Source organism: Salmo salar, chromosome 24, assembly GCF_965601325.2.
Source record: "Salmo salar chromosome 24, fSalSal1, whole genome shotgun sequence".
Taxonomy (NCBI): domain Eukaryota; kingdom Metazoa; phylum Chordata; class Actinopteri; order Salmoniformes; family Salmonidae; genus Salmo; species Salmo salar.
The window spans coordinates 46,200,902-46,221,544 of NC_138314.1; positions in this window are offsets into that span (position 1 = coordinate 46,200,902).

Consider the following 20,643-nt stretch of genomic DNA (forward strand, 5'->3'; position numbering starts at 1 on the left):
AAACCTTTGCACATGAACGCTCACTCATTCGGGAATCATTGCAATCAATATATATTTAAACTCAGCGTGTCGTCAGAGATCTCTGTTGGAATCGTCCATCTTTCCGTTGGAAAGTTCATCCGCTCGTCTCTCCATCTGCTTCCAAAATGTATTTAGTGGTTAGAATGGATACTTCAGAGTCCCATTCAGAAATATTCTTATAGAATAGATGTTTCGGCGGTTGTCGGTCCTCTCATCTCAGGTTAACATAATTTCAAGCTGCAAACTAGTAATTAGTATCTAAGATTTGCTCTTCTTCTGTCGGGATTGATAGTCTCAGAGTTTCAACAACCATTACAACCTTAGCTTATACTAAGGTTTTTTTGTGGTCTCTACAACCTTCACTCCCTCAGCTGACTGAGGTATGCATGGTCTAAAAGAGGATTTTTTTCAGGTGGGGGTTTTATTCGGAACAGTAGAAAAGGGCCAGATCAATGTCTGTGCTCATGGGGGCGGGGCAATGACTTAGTTAAACTTTAAAGGGAATACAATTCTCTCACATTAACGGTTTCAAATCACATTACATCATTTCACAAATAGTTTCATCTTTACTCATTCATTTTATACAATAATTAGATGCAAACCTCATAACGGAGGCACCTGTATAAACAGAGTTGTGGTAATGTGGCTGTATTGTCTTTCATGAGGTTACAAACATGAAACAAAACGGACCGGGTCGTAGCTGGCTTCTCCACCGACCGTTTACACATTCTCCAAAACATGGATATTGTTCAGTTCTCAAGTTCTGTGATGTAGAAGAAGTTATTTTGTTCTACTGTGAAACTCTCTCTATACTGCATGGCCATGAGGAGAGAGTCTCCTCCAGGAATTTACGACCTGAGATAACAGAACCTGGGTGTAGGAGAGGGAGAGAGAGGTGGTGAGAGAGAGGGGGATGGTACTCGCTATACCCAAAGAGGGCCACGTCATGACAACACACACACACACACACACACCGACCTCCCAATCAATCTGTCCATCCCAGCCAAGCCTTCACTGAGATCACGCTGTTTTCTGATATTTTACCAAGGCTGCTTCATGACTGGTTCCATGTAGAAGACACTGCCTCCTCATGGGTTCCCAGCTGCAGGGTTCACGGTAACACAGAGAATACGAGTGACTACTAGATTAATGCAGCATGGCCCCTTATAGGAACACAATCTATCAGGCCCATAAAGCAGCTTTATTTTTTAGTCTCTCTCCCCCTCCCTATCTCTCTCTACCCCTTCTCTTTCTCTCTCTCTCTCTCTACCCACTCTCTCTATCTCCTCCCTCTACCCTACTCTCTCTCTCCCCATCCCTATCTCTCTCTACCCCTTCTCTCTCTCTCTCTCTCTCTCTCTACCCACTCTCTCTCTCTCTCCCTCTACCCTACTCTCTCTCTCTCTCCCCATCCCTATCTCTCTCTACCCCTTCTCTTTCTCTCTCTCTCTCTACCCACTCTCTCTATCTCCTCCCTCTACCCTACTCTCTCTCTCCCCATCCCTATCTCTCTCTACCCCTTCTCTTTCTCTCTCTCTCTCTCTACCCACTCTCTCTCTCTCTCCCTCTACCCTACTCTCTCTCTCTCTCCCCATCCCTATCTCTCTCTACCCCTTCTCTTTCTCTCTCTCTCTCTACCCACTCTCTCTATCTCCTCCCTCTACCCTACTCTCTCTCTCCCCATCCCTATCTCTCTCTACCCCTTCTCTTTCTCTCTCTCTCTCTCTACCCACTCTCTCTATCTCCTCCCTCTACCCTACTCTCTCTCTCTCTCCCCATCCCTATCTCTCTCTACCCCTTCTCTTTCTCTCTCTCTCTCTCTACCCACTCTCTCTCTCTCTCCCTCTACCCTACTCTCTCTCTCTCTCCCCATCCCCATCCCTATCTCTCTCTACCCCTTCTCTTTCTCTCTCTCTCTCTCTACCCACTCTCTCTATCTCCTCCCTCTACCCTACTCTCTCTCTCTCTCCCCCTGCAGGTTGTTTAATATTGCAGTAAAGCCCTGATATTAAAAGTGCAGGGAGTCTTTTTATGTGGGTCTGATATATCTCCATGACGACGATGCCACGCGCCTCACTAACACTCTCCACCCACCAAAACACACACACACACAAACCACTGCAGTGCAGCAGCAAGTCAGGCTTGGGGCACCATCATGATTTAAACACCTGGCCCGACAGTGGGCCGGAACAGGTCCAGACAGGGCAATTAGTAAATGAACTCCAATAGACTGACTTACACTCTAGTCTTCTTTTCTCTCATTGCCACCGTTGTGGAGTATTGAAACGCAGGTGAATTAATCACTCATGACTTTGAAGTTTATGTTTACAGTTAGTCTGAAGTTAGTATGTAATATATTTGTTTACCAACAATTGTTTTGGTTACTTTAATTTGATAGTATTTTCATGTAGAGTAGATCCAACTGTGGTTTTTGCCTTGTGTTTGACCATACATTACAGGAGTATACCAATAATAAGGAAAAGTGGAGAGTAGGGTAAGTCTAAGTGACCAGATATTTAGGAAGAGGTCATCCATTTCATGGAGTGAAGGAAGAAACCGCAATATATAAAACTGTTAAATTAGGTCACCCCCCCCCCACCCCCACCCCCCCCCCCCCCCCCACCCCCAACAAAAAAACAAAACAGATTCACTAAATCAAATGCATTTGTGTTCGAGATTTCATGATGCTTGTATCTAAACCAAAGTAGATTGTTTTAAGACTTGTTGTATACATCATTTGGGGGTCTCTGAAAGATATAATACGAGATCCTAAACCTAGCATGAGGGTCATTCTTGAATTACGGTGGCATTTGGGCGGAAAAATGTATGTATTTTGGTACGTCTTCACATTCTAAATAAACTAATATGACAGCTTAATGACTTTCAATAATGTTTACCATTATAATAACATAGTGCCACCAGTTAGATGAATAACACCAATGATGGTGGTCCCGTGTGGGCTCAGTGGGTAGAGCATGGCACTTAACATGCCAGGGTTGTGGGTTCAATTCCCACAGGGGAGGGGGGACAAGTGCAAACAAATACTTACATGTATGCAGTCACTCTGGATAAGAGATTCTGTTAAATAGCTAAAATGTAAACGATAACCTCCAATGAGAAATTGGAGGATAACAAAACAACAAAAAAAAAACGAGGCCACAAATGCTCAAATCTAAAGCCATCAAGCCTTCAAAAAAAGAATTGACTGAAGTGATATGACTAGTGATTTCGCTCACCATGTTATTTCCCTTCATTTAAAACACCAAGTGACCCTTTGTATTCAGACACACCAAATGATCAATGGAATACTCAGACTTATGACATACGAAAAGGGTGTGATTGGCTAATAATGTTCTTTAATATAGACCCCCCCTCCCCACTGAAGGGACTGCTTAAGCTTCCTGTATATCTTTGTAATCAGTGACTTTCAAGTCAGTAACACCAATGACTTAAAACTGAGAGACACACATTAAAACAACAATATTTATTTAATAACCTTTTTTTTTTAATTATTATTGTTATACACAATATATTAAATAGTTTTGTTCACTGTCTAGCATTCAAAAAAATAATAAAGATATATCTCTCTCTAAATCACAAAACATGTCACACATCACCAGTGGAAAAAGCCTATAATACAAATAGATATTTTGCAGTACAAAAGGACTTGCATATGTTTACTTATTAAATAACAGTTAAATAAAAATGGAAAATGTATTGTCATGTTTTGGTCATTTTAACCCCCTAGCGTCGATGTCCGCAGAAATCCCAATTGGCATAAATACAAAATCAAAATGTGTCTGTTTTAAAATGTTTTTACATGGTGTCAAAAAGGAAAGCATTTAGCATCTCAATAGAAGAATGACCCATGAAAGTGGATCCTTGTAGTTCTGTGGGCTAATATAGACAACATGGTTGCTTTTGGCGGTAAATTGCGCCAATTTGGCCAGCGGCAAGTTGAGCCTATGACCACCATACCCCATACAAATGATGATTGCATGCCCCGTGTATACAAATGTAAAACAAGCTGACCCCCCCCCCCCCCCCCACACCCGTGAGTTTCTTGAAAGAGCAGCCAATGAAGTGACAGAAGGGAAGAAGTCCATTCGAGTTGCAGAAAATGTAAATGAATGTGTGCTAAAGAGAGGCTGTGAGAGAGAACTACAAAGTCTTGTTTGATGACATGGAGTCTGAGTTTGAGAAACATATCGAGGAATCTCACGGACCAGTTTCATGGCCTTTAGTAGCCTCAAATGCAGAGAGAACTTGTCTATGAAACAACAGCCCTGTCACAGACAAGAAACGGCTCAACTTACTCTGTCCCTATGCTCAAGAGACCACTTTTTTGGGGGACAAGCTACACTATATATACAAAAGTATGTGGACACTCCTTCGAATTCGGGCTATTTCAGCCACACCTGTTGCTGACAGGTGTATAAAATCGAGCGCACAGCCATGCAATCTCCATAGACAAACATTGGCAGTAGAATGGCCCGTACTGAAGAGCTCAGTGACTTTCAACGTGGCACCGTCATCGGATGCCGCCTTTTCAACAAGTCAGTTCATCAAATTTCTGCCCTGCTACTGCCGTTATTGTGAAGTGGAATCATCTAGGAGCAACACCGGCTCAGCCGTGAAGTGGTAGGCCACACAAGATCTGAGAACGGGACCGCAGAGTGCTGTAGGGCATGAAAATTGTCTGTCCTCGGTTGCAACACTCACTGCAGAGTTCCAAACTGCCTCTGGAACCAACGTCAGCACAAGAACTGTTCGTTGGGAGCTTCATGAAATGGGTTTCCATGGCCGAGCAGCCGCACAAAATCCTAAGATCACCATGCGCAATGTCAAGCGTCGGCTGGAGTGGTGTAAATCTCGCCGCCATTGGACTCTGGAGCAGTGGAAATGCGTTCTCTGGAGTGACGAATCACGCTTCACCATCTGGCAGTCCAACGGACAAATCTGGGTTTGGTAGATGCCAGGAGAACGCTACCTGCCTGAATGCATAGTGCCAACTGTAAAGTTTGGTGGAGGAGGAATAATGGTCTGGGGCTGTTTTTAATGGTTTGGGCCCCTTAGTTCCAGTGAAGGGAAATCTTAACGCTACAGCATAAAATGACATTCTAGATGATTCTGTGCTTCCAACTTTGTGGAATCGTTTGGGGAAGGTCCTTTCCTATTTCTGACAATGCCCCCACGCACAAAGCGAGGTCCATACAGAAATGTGGAAGAACTTGACTGAACTGCACAGAGCCCTGACATCAACCCCATTGAACAAGTTTGGGATGAATTGAAATGCCGACTGCGAGCCAGGCCTAATCGCCCAACATCAGTGCCCGACCTTAATGCTCTTGTGGCTGAATGGAAGCAAGTCCCCACAGCAATGTTCCAACATCTAGTGGAAAGCCTTCCCAGAAGAGTGGAGGCTGTTATAGCAGCAAGGTTTTGGTACCCTTTACCAGATCTGTGCCTCGTCACAATCCTGTCTCGGAGCTCTGCAGACAATTCCTTCGACCTCATGGCTTGGTTTTTGCTCTGTCATGCACTGTCAACTGTGGGAGCTTATATAGACAGGTGTGTGCCTTCCTAAATCAGGGGGGAAGGGTACCTCCATTAACCTAACCCTAACGCTTCCCAAACCTCTCCCTAACGCTTCCCAAACCTCTCCCTAACGCTTCCCAAACCTCTCCCTAACCCTAACGCTTCCCAAACCTCTCCCTAACCCTAACGCTTCCCAAACCTCTCGCTAACGCTTCCCAAACCTCTCCCTAACGCTTCCCAAACCTCTCCCTAACCCTAACGCTTCCCAAACCTCTCCCTAACACTTCCCAAACCTCTCCCTAACCCTAACGCTTCCCAAACCTCTCCCTAACCCTAACGCTTCCCAAACCTCTCGCTAACGCTTCCCAAACCTCTCCCTAACGCTTCCCAAACCTCTCCCTAACCCTAACGCTTCCCAAACCTCTCCCTAACACTTCCCAAACCTCTCCCTAACCATAACGCTTCCCAAACCTCTCCCTAACCCAAACCTCTCCCTAACCCTAACGCTTCCCAAACCTCTCCCTAACGCTTCCCAAACCTCTCCCTAACCCTTCCCAAACCTCTCCCTAACACTTCCCAAACCTCTCCCTAACCATAACGCTTCCCAAACCTCTCCCTAACCCTAACGCTTCCCAAACCTCTCCCTAACCCTAACGCTTCCCAAACCTCTCCCTAACCCTTCCCAAACCTCTCCCTAACCCTAACCCTTCCCAAACCTCTCCCTAACCATAACGCTTCCCAAACCTCTCCCTAACCCTTCCCAAACCTCTCCCTAACACTTCCCAAACCTCTCCCTAACCCTCCCCAAACCTCTCCCTAACACTTCCCAAACCTCTCCCTAACCCTTCCCAAACCTCTCCCTAACGCTTCCCAAACCTCTCCCTAACCCTTCCCAAACCTCTCCCTAACGCTTCCCAAACCTCTCCCTAACCCTTCCCAAACCTCTCCCTAACGCTTCCCAAACCTCTCCCTATCCCTTCCCAAACCTCTCCCTAACGCTTCCCAAACCTCTCCCTAACCCTTCCCAAACCTCTCCCTAACGCTTCCCAAACCTCTCCCTAACCCTTCCCAAAACTCTCCCTAACGCTTCCCAAACCTCTCCCTAACGCTTCCCAAACCTCTCCCTAACCCTTCCCAAAACTCTCTAACCAGGGATCTCTTTGTCTGGAAGATGGCAGTGTTGTTGTCAGGCCAACAAGTGTGGAACTGCCAGAGACCCCATCAATCATAAAGTCACTACGGCAGCAATTCTCTCTACAGAGACAGCTCAATGTCACACTGACTGGCTGGTTGACTGACACGATAACGCTCCCATCCACTCTCCTTCTTTCTCTCTGACACTTGTACTCTCTCTCTCTCTGACACTTGTACTCTCTCTCTCTCTGGCATGATTCTCTCTCTCTCTCTCTCTCTCTCTCTCTCTCTCTCTCTCAATTCAAGGGGCTTTATTGGCATGGGAAACATATGTTAACATTGCCAAAGCAAGTGAAGTAGATAATATACAAAAGTGAAATAAACAATAAAAATGAACAGTAAACATTACACTCACAGAAGTTCCAATAGAATAAAGACATTACAAATGTCATATTATGTGTGTATATACACAGTGTTGTAACGATGTGCAAATGGTTAAAGTACAAAAGGGAAAATAAATAAACATAAATATGGGTTGTATTTACAATGCTGTTTGTTCTTCACTGGTTGCCCTTTTCTTGTGGCAACAGGTCACACATCTTGCTGCTGTGATGCAACACTGTGGTATTTCACCCAGTAGATATGGGAGTTTATCAACATTGGGTTTGTGTAGTCTGAGGGAAATATGTGTCTCTAATATGGTCATACATTTGCCAGGAGGTTAGGAAGTGCAGCTCAGTTTCCACCACATTTTGTGGGCAGTGTTGCACACAGCCTGTCTTCTCTTGAGAGCCAGGTCTGCCTACGGCGGCCTTTCTCAATAGCAAGGCTATGCTCACTGAGTCTGTGCATAGTCAAAGCTTTCCTTAAGTTTGAGTCAGTCACAGTGGTCAGGTATTCTGCCACTGTGTCCTCTCTGTTTAGATGCCAAATAGCATTCTAGTTTGCTCTGTTTTTTTGTTAATTCTTTCCAATGTGTCAAGTCATTATCTTTTTGTTTTCTCATGATTTGGTTGGGTCTAATGGTGTTGCTGTCCTGGGGCTCTGTGGGGTCTGTTTGTGTTGCTGTCCTGGGGCTCTGTGGGGTCTGTTTGTGTTTGTGAACAGAGCCCCAGGACCAGCTTGCTTTGGGGACTCTTCTCCAGGTTCATCTCTCTGTAGGTGATGGCTTTGTAATGGAAGGTTTGGGAATCGCTTCCTTTCAGGTGGTTGTAGAATTTAACGTCTATTTTTCTGGATTTTGATCATTATCTGTTATCGGCCTAATTCTGCTCTGCCTGCATTATTTGGTGTTTTACGTTGTACACAGAGGATATTTTTGCAGATTCTGCATGCAGAGTCTCAATTTGGGGTTTGTCCCATTTTGTGAATTCTTGGTTGGTGAGCGGACCCCAGACCTCACAACCATAAAGGGCAATGGGTTCTGTAACTGATTCAAGTATTTTCAGCCAGATCCTAATTAGTATGTTGAATTTAGTTCCTTTTGATGGCATAGAAGGCCCTTCTTGCCTTGTCTCTCAGCTCGTTCACAGCTTTGTGGAAGTTACCTGTGGTGCTGATATTTAGGCCAAGGTATGTATAGTTGTTTGTGTGCTCTAGGGCAACGGTGTCTAGATGGAATTTGTATTCGTGGTCCTGGCGACTGGACCTTTTTTGGAACACCATTATTTACTGTCAGGGCCCAGGTCTGACAGAATCTGTGCAGGAGATCTAGGTGCTGCTGTAGGCTCTCCTTGGTTGGTGACAGAAGCACCAGATCATCAGCAAATGGTGGACGTTTGACTTCAGATTCTAGCAGGGTGAGGCCGGGTGCTGCAGACTGTTCTAGTGCCCTCGCCAATTCGTTGATATATATGTTGAAAAGGGTGGGACTTAAGCTGCATCCCTGTCTCGCCCTACGGCCCTGTGGGAAGAAATGTGTGTGTTTTTTGCCTATTTTAATCGCATACTTGTTTGTGTACATGGATTTTATTATGTCGTATGTTTTTCCCCCAACACCACTTTCCATCAATTTGTATAGCAGACCCTCAGGCCAAATTGAGTCAGAGGCTTTTTTGAAATCAACAAAGCATGAGAAGACTTTTCCTTTGTTTTGGTTTGTTTGTTTGTCAATTAGGGTGTGCAGGGTGAATACGTGGTCTGTCGTACGGTAATTTGGTAAAAAGCCAATTTGACATTTGCTCAGTACATTGTTTTCACTGAGGAAATGTACAAGTTCGCTGTTAGTGATAATGCAGAGGATTTTCCCAAGTTTGCTGTTGACGCATATTTAATGGTAGTTATTGGGGTCAAATTTGTCTCCACTTCTGTGGATTGGGGTGATCAGTCCTTGGTTCAAAATATTGGGGAAGATGCCAGAGCTAAGGAGGATGTTAAAGAATTTTAGTATAGCCAACTTGATATTTTATAATTGAATTGAGGATACCATCAACACCACAGGCCTTTTGGGGTTGGAGGGTTTGTATTTTGTCCTGTAGTTCGTTTAGTGTAATTTAATTATCCAGTGGGTTCTGGTAGTCTTTAATAGTTGATTCTAAGATTTATATTTGTTCATGTATATGATTTTGCTGTTTGTTCTTTGTTATAGAGCCAAAAAGATTGGAGAAGTGTTTTATCCATACATCTCCATTTTGGATAGATAATTCTTTGTGTTGTTTGTTTAGTGTTTTCCAATTTTCCCAGAAGTGGTTAGAGTCTATAGATTCTTCAATTACACTGAGCTAATTTCTGACGTGCTGTTCCATCTTTTTCCGTAGTGGACTTCTCTCTCTCTCTCTCTCCCAGGCCTGATCCTTTCTCTCTCCCAGGCCTGATCTCTCTCTCTCTCCCAGGCCTGATGTCTCTCTCTCTCCCAGGCCTGATCTCTCTCTCTCTCCCAGGCCTGATCCTTTCTCTCTCCCAGGCCTGATCTCTCTCTCTCTCCCAGGCCTGATCTCTCTCTCTCTCTCCCAGGCCTGATCCTTTCTCTCTCCCAGGCCTGATCTCTCTCTCCCAGGCCTGATCTCTCTCTCTCTCTCCCAGGCCTGATCCTTTCTCTCTCCCAGGCCTGATCTCTCTCTCCCAGGCCTGATCTCTCTCTCTCCCCCGCTAGCTGCTGCCTTTATCTCAGCCCTGTTCTCAGGCTGGCTCTCGCCTTCTGGCGTCACTTTAACACACTGAGGAATTTAATTTCGCACACACACACCCTTCCACTCACCACTTTAGCTGTAGTGTTAAGATTAAAGCGCAATTAAGAGCTACTACGCATATGACAGATTAGGAGAGAAGTGATGCTGACCCACTTCTACTGTAGTAACCGTTTACTATGGAGGAGAGAGAAGAGAGGGGAGGAAAAGACAGGATTGGGGAGGAGAGAAGAGGGGAGGGAAGGGGGAGAGGAGAAGACAGGAGGAGAGGAGAAAATGGGAGGGAAGGGGGGGAGAGGAGGAGAGGAGAAAAGGGGAGAAGAGATACATATTGTCACTAACTCTTTTTGTACATTTCTATATGTTTGTTGACATATTGAAAGCAGTATCTCAACTCTATGTAATCTGAACATTTATTAAAAAAAACTTGCGGAATTGTATATTTGTTAAAACCTCTTAATGGTAAAATGGCATTTTTTTTCCCCCCATTTCCTGAAAAATGTCTGTTTTTGGAGATGAAAGGTTTCCACCCGACAGCGACGATATTCATAATTTACAGGGAGCCAAACCTGTAAAATGAATTTCGTGTTACTGTACGTCACACTCAACTTGGTGCTGGTTCCTGGGTAGCGGCACGAGGGCGGTACGAGGCGGGGGATGGGGTGCCGGGTGGCACTTGCCCCCCCCCCCCCCCCTTGAAATATATTTGGCCACCCTTGGTGCGCCCCCATTCTCATTGGATCAGTGCGCTGTCAATTTGGCTCAGATTGAAGAAGAACATTTTTTTTGGGAGGGGGGGCTGCTCCATCGAGTTCAGCAAGATAAAAGCGCAGCTGGCGCTGACCAGGCACCACAGGCAGGCTAAAATGAACGCAGCAACACAGTACCACGTTGTCCGTCTGCATTTCTGTCATTAGAATGAAAACTTTCAGAATGACCGAGTAGATACTGACAGAATACAGCCGGGAGACAGACTAGGGAGTGGAAACTGACAGAATACAGCCGGGAGACAGACTAGGGAGTGGATACTGACAGAATACAGCCGGGAGACAGACTAGGGAGTGGATACTGACAGAATACAGCCGGGAGACAGACTAGGGAGTGGAAACTGACAGAATACAGCCGGGAGACAGACTAGGGAGTGGATACTGACAGAATACAGCCGGGAGACAGACTAGGGAGTGGATACTGACAGAATACAGCCGGGAGACAGACTAGGGAGTGGATACTGACAGAATACAGCCGGGAGACAGACTAGGGAGTGGATACTGACAGAATACAGCCGGGAGACAGACTAGGGAGTGGATACTGACAGAATACAGCCGGGAGACAGACTAGGGAGTGGATACTGACAGAATACAGCCGGGAGACAGACTAGGGAGTGGAAACTGACAGAATACAGCCGGGAGACAGACTAGGGAGTGGAAACTGACAGAATACAGCCGGGAGACAGACTAGGGAGTGGATACTGACAGAATACAGCCGGGAGACAGACTAGGGAGTGGATACTGACAGAATACAGCCGGGAGACAGACTAGGGAGTGGATACTGACAGAATACAGCCGGGAGACAGACTAGGAAGTGGATACTGACAGAATACAGCTGGGAGACAGACTAGGGAGTGGATACTGACAGAATACAGCAGGGAGACAGACTAGGGAGTGGATACTGACAGAATACAGCCTGGAGACAGACTAGGGAGTGGATACTGACAGAATACAGCCGGGAGACAGACTAGGGAGTGGATACTGACAGAATACAGCCGGGAGACAGACTAGGGAGTGGATACTGACAGAATACAGCCGGGAGACAGACTAGGGAGTGGATACTGACAGAATACAGCCGGGAGACAGACTAGGGAGTGGATACTGACAGAATACAGCCGGGAGACAGACTAGGGAGTGGATACTGACAGAATACAGCCGGGAGACAGACTAGGGAGTGGATACTGACAGAATACAGCCTGGAGACAGACTAGGGAGTGGATACTGACAGAATACAGCTGGGAGACAGACTAGGGAGTGGATACTGACAGAATACAGCCTGGAGACAGACTAGGGAGTGGATACTGACAGAATACAGCCGGGAGACAGACTAGGGAGTGGATACTGACAGAATACAGCCGGGAGACAGACTAGGGAGTGGATACTGACAGAATACAGCCGGGAGACAGACTAGGGAGTGGATACTGACAGAATACAGCCGGGAGACAGACTAGGGAGTGGATACTGACAGAATACAGCCGGGAGACAGACTAGGGAGTGGATACTGACAGAATACAGCCGGGAGACAGACTAGGGAGTGGATACTGACAGAATACAGCCGGGAGACAGACTAGGGAGTGGATACTGACAGAATACAGCCGGGAGACAGACTAGGGAGTGGATATTGACAGAATACAGCCTGGAGACAGACTAGGGAGTGGATACTGACAGAATACAGCCAGGAGACAGACTAGGGAGTGGATACTGACAGAATACAGCCGGGAGACAGACTAGGGAGTGGAAACTGACAGAATACAGCCTGGGAGACAGACTAGGGAGTGGAAACTGACAGAATGCAGCCGGGAGACAGACTAGGGAGTGGATACTGACAGAATACAGCCGCGAGACAGACTAGGGAGTGGATACTGACAGAATACAGCCGGGAGACAGACTAGGGAGTGGATACTGACAGAATACAGCCGGGAGACAGACTAGGGAGTGGATACTGACAGAATACAGCCGGGAGACAGACTAGGGAGTGGATACTGACAGAATACAGCCTGGAGACAGACTAGGGAGTGGATACTGACAGAATACAGCCGGGAGACAGACTAGGGAGTGGATACTGACAGAATACAGCCGGGAGACAGACTAGGGAGTGGATACTGACAGAATACAGCCGGGAGACAGACTAGGGAGTGGATACTGACAGAATACAGCCGGGAGACAGACTAGGGAGTGGATACTGACAGAATACAGCCGGGAGACAGACTAGGAGTGGATACTGACAGAATACAGCCGGGAGACAGACTAGGGAGTGGATACTGACAGAATACAGCCTGGAGACAGACTAGGGAGTGGATACTGACAGAATACAGCCGGGAGACAGACTAGGGAGTGGATACTGACAGAATACAGCCGGGAGACAGACTAGGGAGTGGAAACTGACAGAATACAGCCTGGGAGACAGACTAGGGAGTGGAAACTGACAGAATGCAGCCGGGAGACAGACTAGGGAGTGGATACTGACAGAATACAGCCGCGAGACAGACTAGGGAGTGGATACTGACAGAATACAGCCGGGAGACAGACTAGGGAGTGGGTACTGACAGAATACAGCCGGGAGACAGACTAGGGAGTGGATACTGACAGAATACAGCCGGGAGACAGACTAGGGAGTGGATACTGACAGAATACAGCCGGGAGACAGACTAGGGAGTGGATACTGACAGAATACAGCCTGGAGACAGACTAGGGAGTGGATACTGACAGAATACAGCCGGGAGACAGACTAGTGAGTGGATACTGACAGAATACAGCCGGGAGACAGACTAGGGAGTGGATACTGACAGAATACAGCCTGGAGACAGACTAGGGAGGTGGATACTGACAGAATACAGCCGGGAGACAGACTAGGGAGTGGATACTGACAGAATACAGCCGGGAGACAGACTAGGGAGTGGATACTGACAGAATACAGCCGGGAGACAGACTAGGGAGTGGATACTGACAGAATACAGCCGGGAGACAGACTAGGGAGTGGATACTGACAGAATACAGCTGGGAGACAGACTAGGGAGTGGATACTGACAGAATACAGCCGGGAGACAGACTCAGGCGTTAGGATCAACGACAAGTGTCAGTCTTTGTCTATGGTATGTTCACACAATTATTATATATCAAAAAAACAAAATGTGGACTGGGCATAAGGTAGACGAATTCAAACTATAATAAAACTCGGTCTTCATCTTTTGTGTCTTCTTAATATAAATAAATATAAATAAATATGCATGTGTGCATCATTATAATATAACTCAGTGTTCATATTAAATCCATTAAATAACTTCATTAAAGCTGCAATATGAAAGTCTTTGGGAGACCTGAAATCTGTACCAAAGCAAGTTCTAAGAAGCGGTAGATCTGTTCTATTTCTATGCTTCCCGTGCTTAAGTTAATTTTTTTTTTGGCATCTTTTACTTTCGTTTTTGTACAGCAGCTTCAAACAGCTGGAAAAAATATATATTTTTCACAGCGGTTTAGATGGTACAATGATTAACTACTCTCTGTTGTTGGTCACAAACTGAAATTAGTGCGAAAAATTCAAATTTTAGCAACCAGGAAATGGTGGAGCGATTTCTGCCTAGTGCATCTACAGTTGAAGTCTACATACACTTACGTTGGAGTCATTAAAACTCGTTTTTTCCAACCACTTTACAAATGTTTTGTTAACAAACTATAGTTTTCGCAAGTCGGTTAGGACACCTACTTTGTGCATGACAAGTAATTTTTCCAACAATTGTTTGTTTACAGACAGATTATTTCACTTAATCATAATTCCAGTGAGTCAGAAGTTTACATACACTTAAGTTGACTGTGCCTTTAAACAGCTTGGAAAATTCCAGAAAATGATGTCATGGCTTTAGAAGCTTCTGACAGGCTAATTGACATAATTTGAGTCAATTGGAGGTGTACCTGTGGATGTATTTCAAGGCCTACCTTCAAACCCAGTGCCTCTTTGCTTGACATCATGGGATAATCAAAAGAAATCAGCCAAGACCTCAGAAAAAAAATTGTAGACTTCCACAAGTCTGGTTCATCCTTGGGAGCAATTTCCAAATGCCTGAAGGTACCACGTTCATCGGTACAAACAATAGTACGCGAGTATAAACACCATGGGACCACGCAGCCGTCATACCGATCAGGAAGGAGACGTGTTCTGTCTCCTAGAGATTAACGTACTTTGGTGTGAAAAGTGCAAATCAATCCCAGAACAACAGCAAAGGACCTTGTGAGGATGCTGGAGGAAACAGGTATAAAAGTATCTACATCCACAGTAAAACGAGTCGACATAACCTGAAAGGCCGCTCAGCAAGGAAGAAGCCACTGCTCCAAAGCCGCCATAAAAAAGCCAGACTAGTTTGCAACTGCACATGGGGACAAAGATTGTACTTTTTGGAGAAATGTCCTCTGGTCTGATGATACAAAAATAGAACTGTTTGGCCATAATGACCATCGTTATGTTTGGAGGAAAAAGGGGGATGCTTGCAAGCTGAAGAACACCCATCCCAACCGTGAAGCACGGGGGTGGCAGCATCATGTTGTGGGGGTGCTTTGCTGCAGGAGGGACTGATGCACTTCACAAAATAGATGGCATCATGAGCGAGGAAAATTATGTGGATATATTGAAACAACATCTCAAGACATCAGTCAGGAAGTTAAAGCTTGGTCGCAAATGGGTCTTCCAAATGGACAATGACCCCAAGCTTACTTCCAAAGTTGTGGCAAAATGGCTTAAGGACAACAAAGTCAAGGTATTGGAGTGGCCATCACAAAGCCCTGACCTCAATCCCATAGAAAATTTGTTGGCAGAACTGAAAAAGCGTGTGCGAGCAAGGAGGCCTACAAACCTGACTCAGTTCCACCAGTTCTGTCAGGAGGAATGGGCCAAAATTCACCCAACTTATTGTGGGGAGTTTGTGGAAGGCTACCTGAAACGTTTGACCCAAGTTAAACAATTTAAAAGCAATGCTACCAAATACTAATTGAGTGTATGTAAACTTCTGACCCACTGGGAATGTGATGAAAGAAATAAAAGCTGAAATAAATCATTCTCTGTACTATTATTCTGACATTTGACATTCCCGTGTGGCTCAGTTGGTAGAGCATGGTGTTTGCAACGCCAGGGTTGTGGGTTCGATTCCCACGGGGGACCAGTACGGGGAAAAAAATGTATGAAATGTATGCATTCACTACTGTAAGTTGCTCTGGATAAGAGTGTCTGCTAAATGACTAAAATGTAAATGAGCTGAGCTCAACTGCGGCTTGTCCTGGTGCAGCAAAATGTTTTCAGAATAACGTGTCTGCTTGTGTTGATGTCCTGCTAGCTTGCTAAATTGTCCCTTTACTAAGCCATGGCTGGAGATTGGGATTTGAACTTGTGGTTTTGACTTAATTCTCTGTACAGGTCAATGATGATTCTGATCTAACCATAAATTAATATATTGTGCCACTGGCCTGAGATGATTGAAGTTCAAGATGTAGCCTGTTAACTAGCTAGCTAACTTAGCTGCGTCATTGTTGCCCATGTGAGGAAGTTAGGCTGTGTTGCTGAAAAGGAGATTAATATGCATGTATTTACATGGCTTTCTGTCACTGATCCCTCATATCCTAAAACTTCTCTCCACATATTCTGGTGAGTCTGTGGAGATTTTTTCTAACTTGTCGTGTCTTTGGGTACCATTAAACGGAAGACATGTTTATCAATTAACTCCCTGTAATTATTATCACGCGATTAAACTGATTAATGGTTTAATTGTAATTAACTAGGAGATCGGGGCACCAAGGAGAATATTCAGATTACAAAGTTATAATTTTCCTAACATAACTTTCCTATATTATTATATAGGCCGATTATCTTCTGGTTTAAATGGTGTATTTTACCTCTAGTCCAGTCTCATTCCAAACGTCGTAAATTGTTGTATCTGCACGAACCCAGTCTTTACTAAAATCATCCATACATCAATTGTCTTAAAATCATTTATTTACTACACTAAGTAATTAACAGAAAAACATACAAACAGCAATTATCGTCACAAAGGATTGGTATAGTAATGTGCCCTAATGGCTAACAAGCATGGCTGGTCTGTTAGACAATGGGTCATAAACGGTCAGCTGAGAAGTTACACAGAGTTCATTAATATTAACAATTGAAGGCTCACTCATTCGGGAACAATTGCAATCAATATATATTTACGCTCAGTGTGTCGTTGTTCTTTGTTGGAGAGTTCGGTTCTGTTGGAGAGTCTCTCTCTCGGTTAGAATGGATCTTTCAAAGCGACATTCATTAATGTCATCATCGAATGGTTGTTTCGTTGGTCTTCGCGTTCAATGATATAATTTACTTAGCTGCAGACTAATAATTAATATCAAAGACTTGTTCTTATTCTGTCGGTATCAATAGTCTAAAAGTTAACCACGTGGTATTGTTCACTTTCAGTAGAGTACTTGGATGGTCAACCTATTGGCCCACTTCTCGCAATGGAGTGGGGGCCTGGTCTGAAGAAATGTAAATCAGGGGGTGTTTTATAGTGCCCATAGAACAGGCTTGTCAAATGACGCCTGGTCCTGTATGGGTCCCTGGGGGCGTGCCTATGACTGAGTTAGATTTGGTTACAGAAATACAATTCTATCACATTACATCAGTACATAGCATCTCAATGTCTTACAAAAGCTTTATCCTTATTAATACATTCCATACACCCATATGATGCAAGTCTTAAGCTGATGCTATTATATAAACAGTTTTATGGTAATATGGCTATATTGTCTCTTCTGAGTATCACAAAATTGTACCAAGCGGATCAGTTCGTAGCTGGATTCTTCACCAATCTTCCATACCTTCTCCAGAACACAAAATGTCGCTTGGCTCTCCAATTCTATGAGTTGGAAGAATTTCCTGTGTCTCTCTATGGGCCATGTGGCCAGAGACTCTCCTGGAATTTTAGAGTTTTTACAACCCTTTACACACAGGGTGGATTGGGGGGGGGTGGTAGGTTGGGTGGTGGTGCAAAAGGGAGGGGTCAACTGTCCTCCCTGTACCAAAAGAGGCCAACGTCATGACAAACTATATAAAAGGTACACCAAATTTAAAGGGATGGTTTTAGATAAATTAACTGAAACCCATATTGTATATAAAAAAAAGACAGCAATTTTGAAACTGCAGTAAAAAAGTGCAGTAACTGCAGTTAACTATGGTATTTTGGACGCAGTAATTGCAGCATAACTGCAGTTATACTGCACTCTTGACTGAAATCTTTTTTTCGTAAGGGGTACATTTCCTGAATCGGGTCCCAGGAGCTTAATTTAACTGTCATAAACCATCAGAACCCCACAAATAAGCTTGTTTTACTCAAATGTTGGTTAACATGGATGGTCAGTGCTTGCATCCATAGCTCCTATGAATCTGAGGTTACTGAGCTCTACACCAAACCAAGGTAATCATGTATGTTTTCCTGCTTCCATAGACGGGTTGGTTGTTTAGTAACAAAACAGACATGGTTGGGTTAGATTGTTGACGACATGTAAACTATATTTAGTCTCCAATTTTTATTGAACACATATATATACACATTTACTCAATGAGCACTTGTCTTAAATACATCATTACAGTTGTTTGGTTAGCTAGCTGATTTTTACCATATTAGCATAGACGTGAAATCAGTCAAAAACACCTCAAAACGAGACATGGTATCAAGAACAAGATAAAACTAACTGAAACGAGCCATCTACGATTCCCCACATGGCAGCTTCTGGTCATTGTTGCTAACTATCTGGCCATCCAGAATCACAAAAACACATGGACTTCCGTCACATCTGGACACATCGTTTTCGGTGACATTGTCAGCTAACAAGGGATAACGTGGTGAGAAGATAGAGACAAACCACCAGAGCTCTACCACCATGCCCCTGCCCAGTCATGTGAAACCCATTGATTAGGATGTTGCGATTATATTTTAACTGTGTATTTTTCACTATAGACTGAGTGTACAAAACATTATGAACACGTTTCCATGACAGACTGACCAGGTGAATCCAGGTGAAAGATATGATCCCTTATTGATGTCACATGTTTAATCCACTTCAGTCAATGTAGATGAAGGGGAGGAGACAGTTTAGAGAAGGATTTTTGAGACAATGGAGACATGGATTGTGTATGTGTGCCATTCAGAGGGTGAATGGGCAAGACAAAAGCTTTAAGTGCCTTTGAACAGGGTATGGTAAGAGTTAAATTCAATAAGAGAGAAGCTGCGAAAGTAAAGAGAAGGGAGGTCCAGAAAAGTGATTTTTGGGAAAGATTTGGTGAAGTGGTGATTGTGAAGGGCTATACAAATTCCAGTCACAAGATGGGGACTTTAAATAGGTCTATGGCACGTCAAGGGAACTGAAATCTGGACACTGACTGTAGGTCTATAACCTCTCACATAATCTAAATATTAACTCCTTCAGAATTAAGCATTTCTTGAAGTAAAATGATACACCAAATGTAGCCTACATTTTGACTCAGGAGCTGAGAAATAGGATTCCTTTCTTTCAGCAACTTGAGAGAAAGCGAATTCACAGTTAGGGGCCGTCTGTAAAGGTGGCTTCTTTATCAGCGTCATAAAAGCTGGAAAGTACACATACAATATGCATCCAAGCCTAACTGAAATCTTATCAGAAACATGTTGGGTCATTTTCACAGGTTTCTGTTTCCTTACAACCGGTCAAACTGATGTCATTTGGACATTTTGTACAGAAAATCACCCTTTTTTTTTGTTATTACACTTTCTCTCCGGTCCCTAAACGTCTTTGCTCCATGAAAGAAGCAGAGATGACAGAGAAAGCTTTACCAATGTCTACTAGATTGAAGCGTTTTATTGTATCGATTTATGAAATTATTCTGGTGAGCAACGGTTGATTTCGTCTTCCAAAACAACAAGTAATGACAGAAGAGAAGCTGCATGTATCTATTTGTAGACAAGTTGACTAACAAATAGCCAATCGAATTATCGGAAATTAGGCCTAAAGCAGAAACATAGCTTAACTAGGAACAAAAATCCTGCATCCTCTGTAAAAATTATTTAAATTTTTTTTTTTAAATAGTTCCTCCGTCTCTGACTAGCCTACAGAACACTTTCTATATTAGCGGGTTAAGATCGGGTGCACCCCTCAGATTTTCACTGTCACATATAGTCCGGCAGTTGCGGATGGGTTATGAGCAATTGCAGGCGGGAACAACAGCTGACCAGCGCATCACTAATATCAATGACACTACCGATATGCATTCCATCATAACTTCTTAAGCAGTATAATGGTATTATTAAAGACTTTATATGGGAGGGGAAAAAGACCACGCATCAGTATGCAGAAAATGTATTCCCCTAAAGAAAGAGGGTTAAGACAGCCACCAGATGTGGTCCTGTATAATTTGACTTTCCAGCTATTTAGAATGACTCAGAACTGGAGGAGAGGATGTTGAGGGGAGACGTGTTGGAAAGTGGTTTGACAAGTGGTTTGGAAAGTGCAAGAATTTGGTATATTTTTGTCATTTGAAGAAATGGGGAATAAGTATAAAAACGGTGTGATAATGAGGTATGGAGATATATGCTAATTTAAAGCTATGTCAAATCAAATGCGATGATGCGGTATGGAGATATGCTAATTAAAAAAAAAACGGTGTAGTAATGAGGTATACGCTAATTAAAAGCTATCTCAACACTAGGTGGTGCCGTTATGTCAAAAGGCAACGATGAGGTAGAAGCTTTCTTCTCACTACCAAGTTCTGTACAATCAGCTTCATTATGTTACAAAATACCTGTTAAAAAAAGTTAATAAATGACAACTTTGAAAATGTCAGAATTGTGGCAAAGCGATTTACAATGCGAGATAGATAAGACATGGTTGTATATTATGTCATATATATGTGGCAAAATGTCAGAGAAGCCAAGAGAAAAGCTATACAATTTAACGTTTTTTTGTTTGTTTTTCCTTCATATATTTTATTTTACTCCACTAAAAAGGTTACATAGGATGGGTTTGTCACAGGATGATTAATGTGTGTTGCCGATGTGAATGGGTCAAAA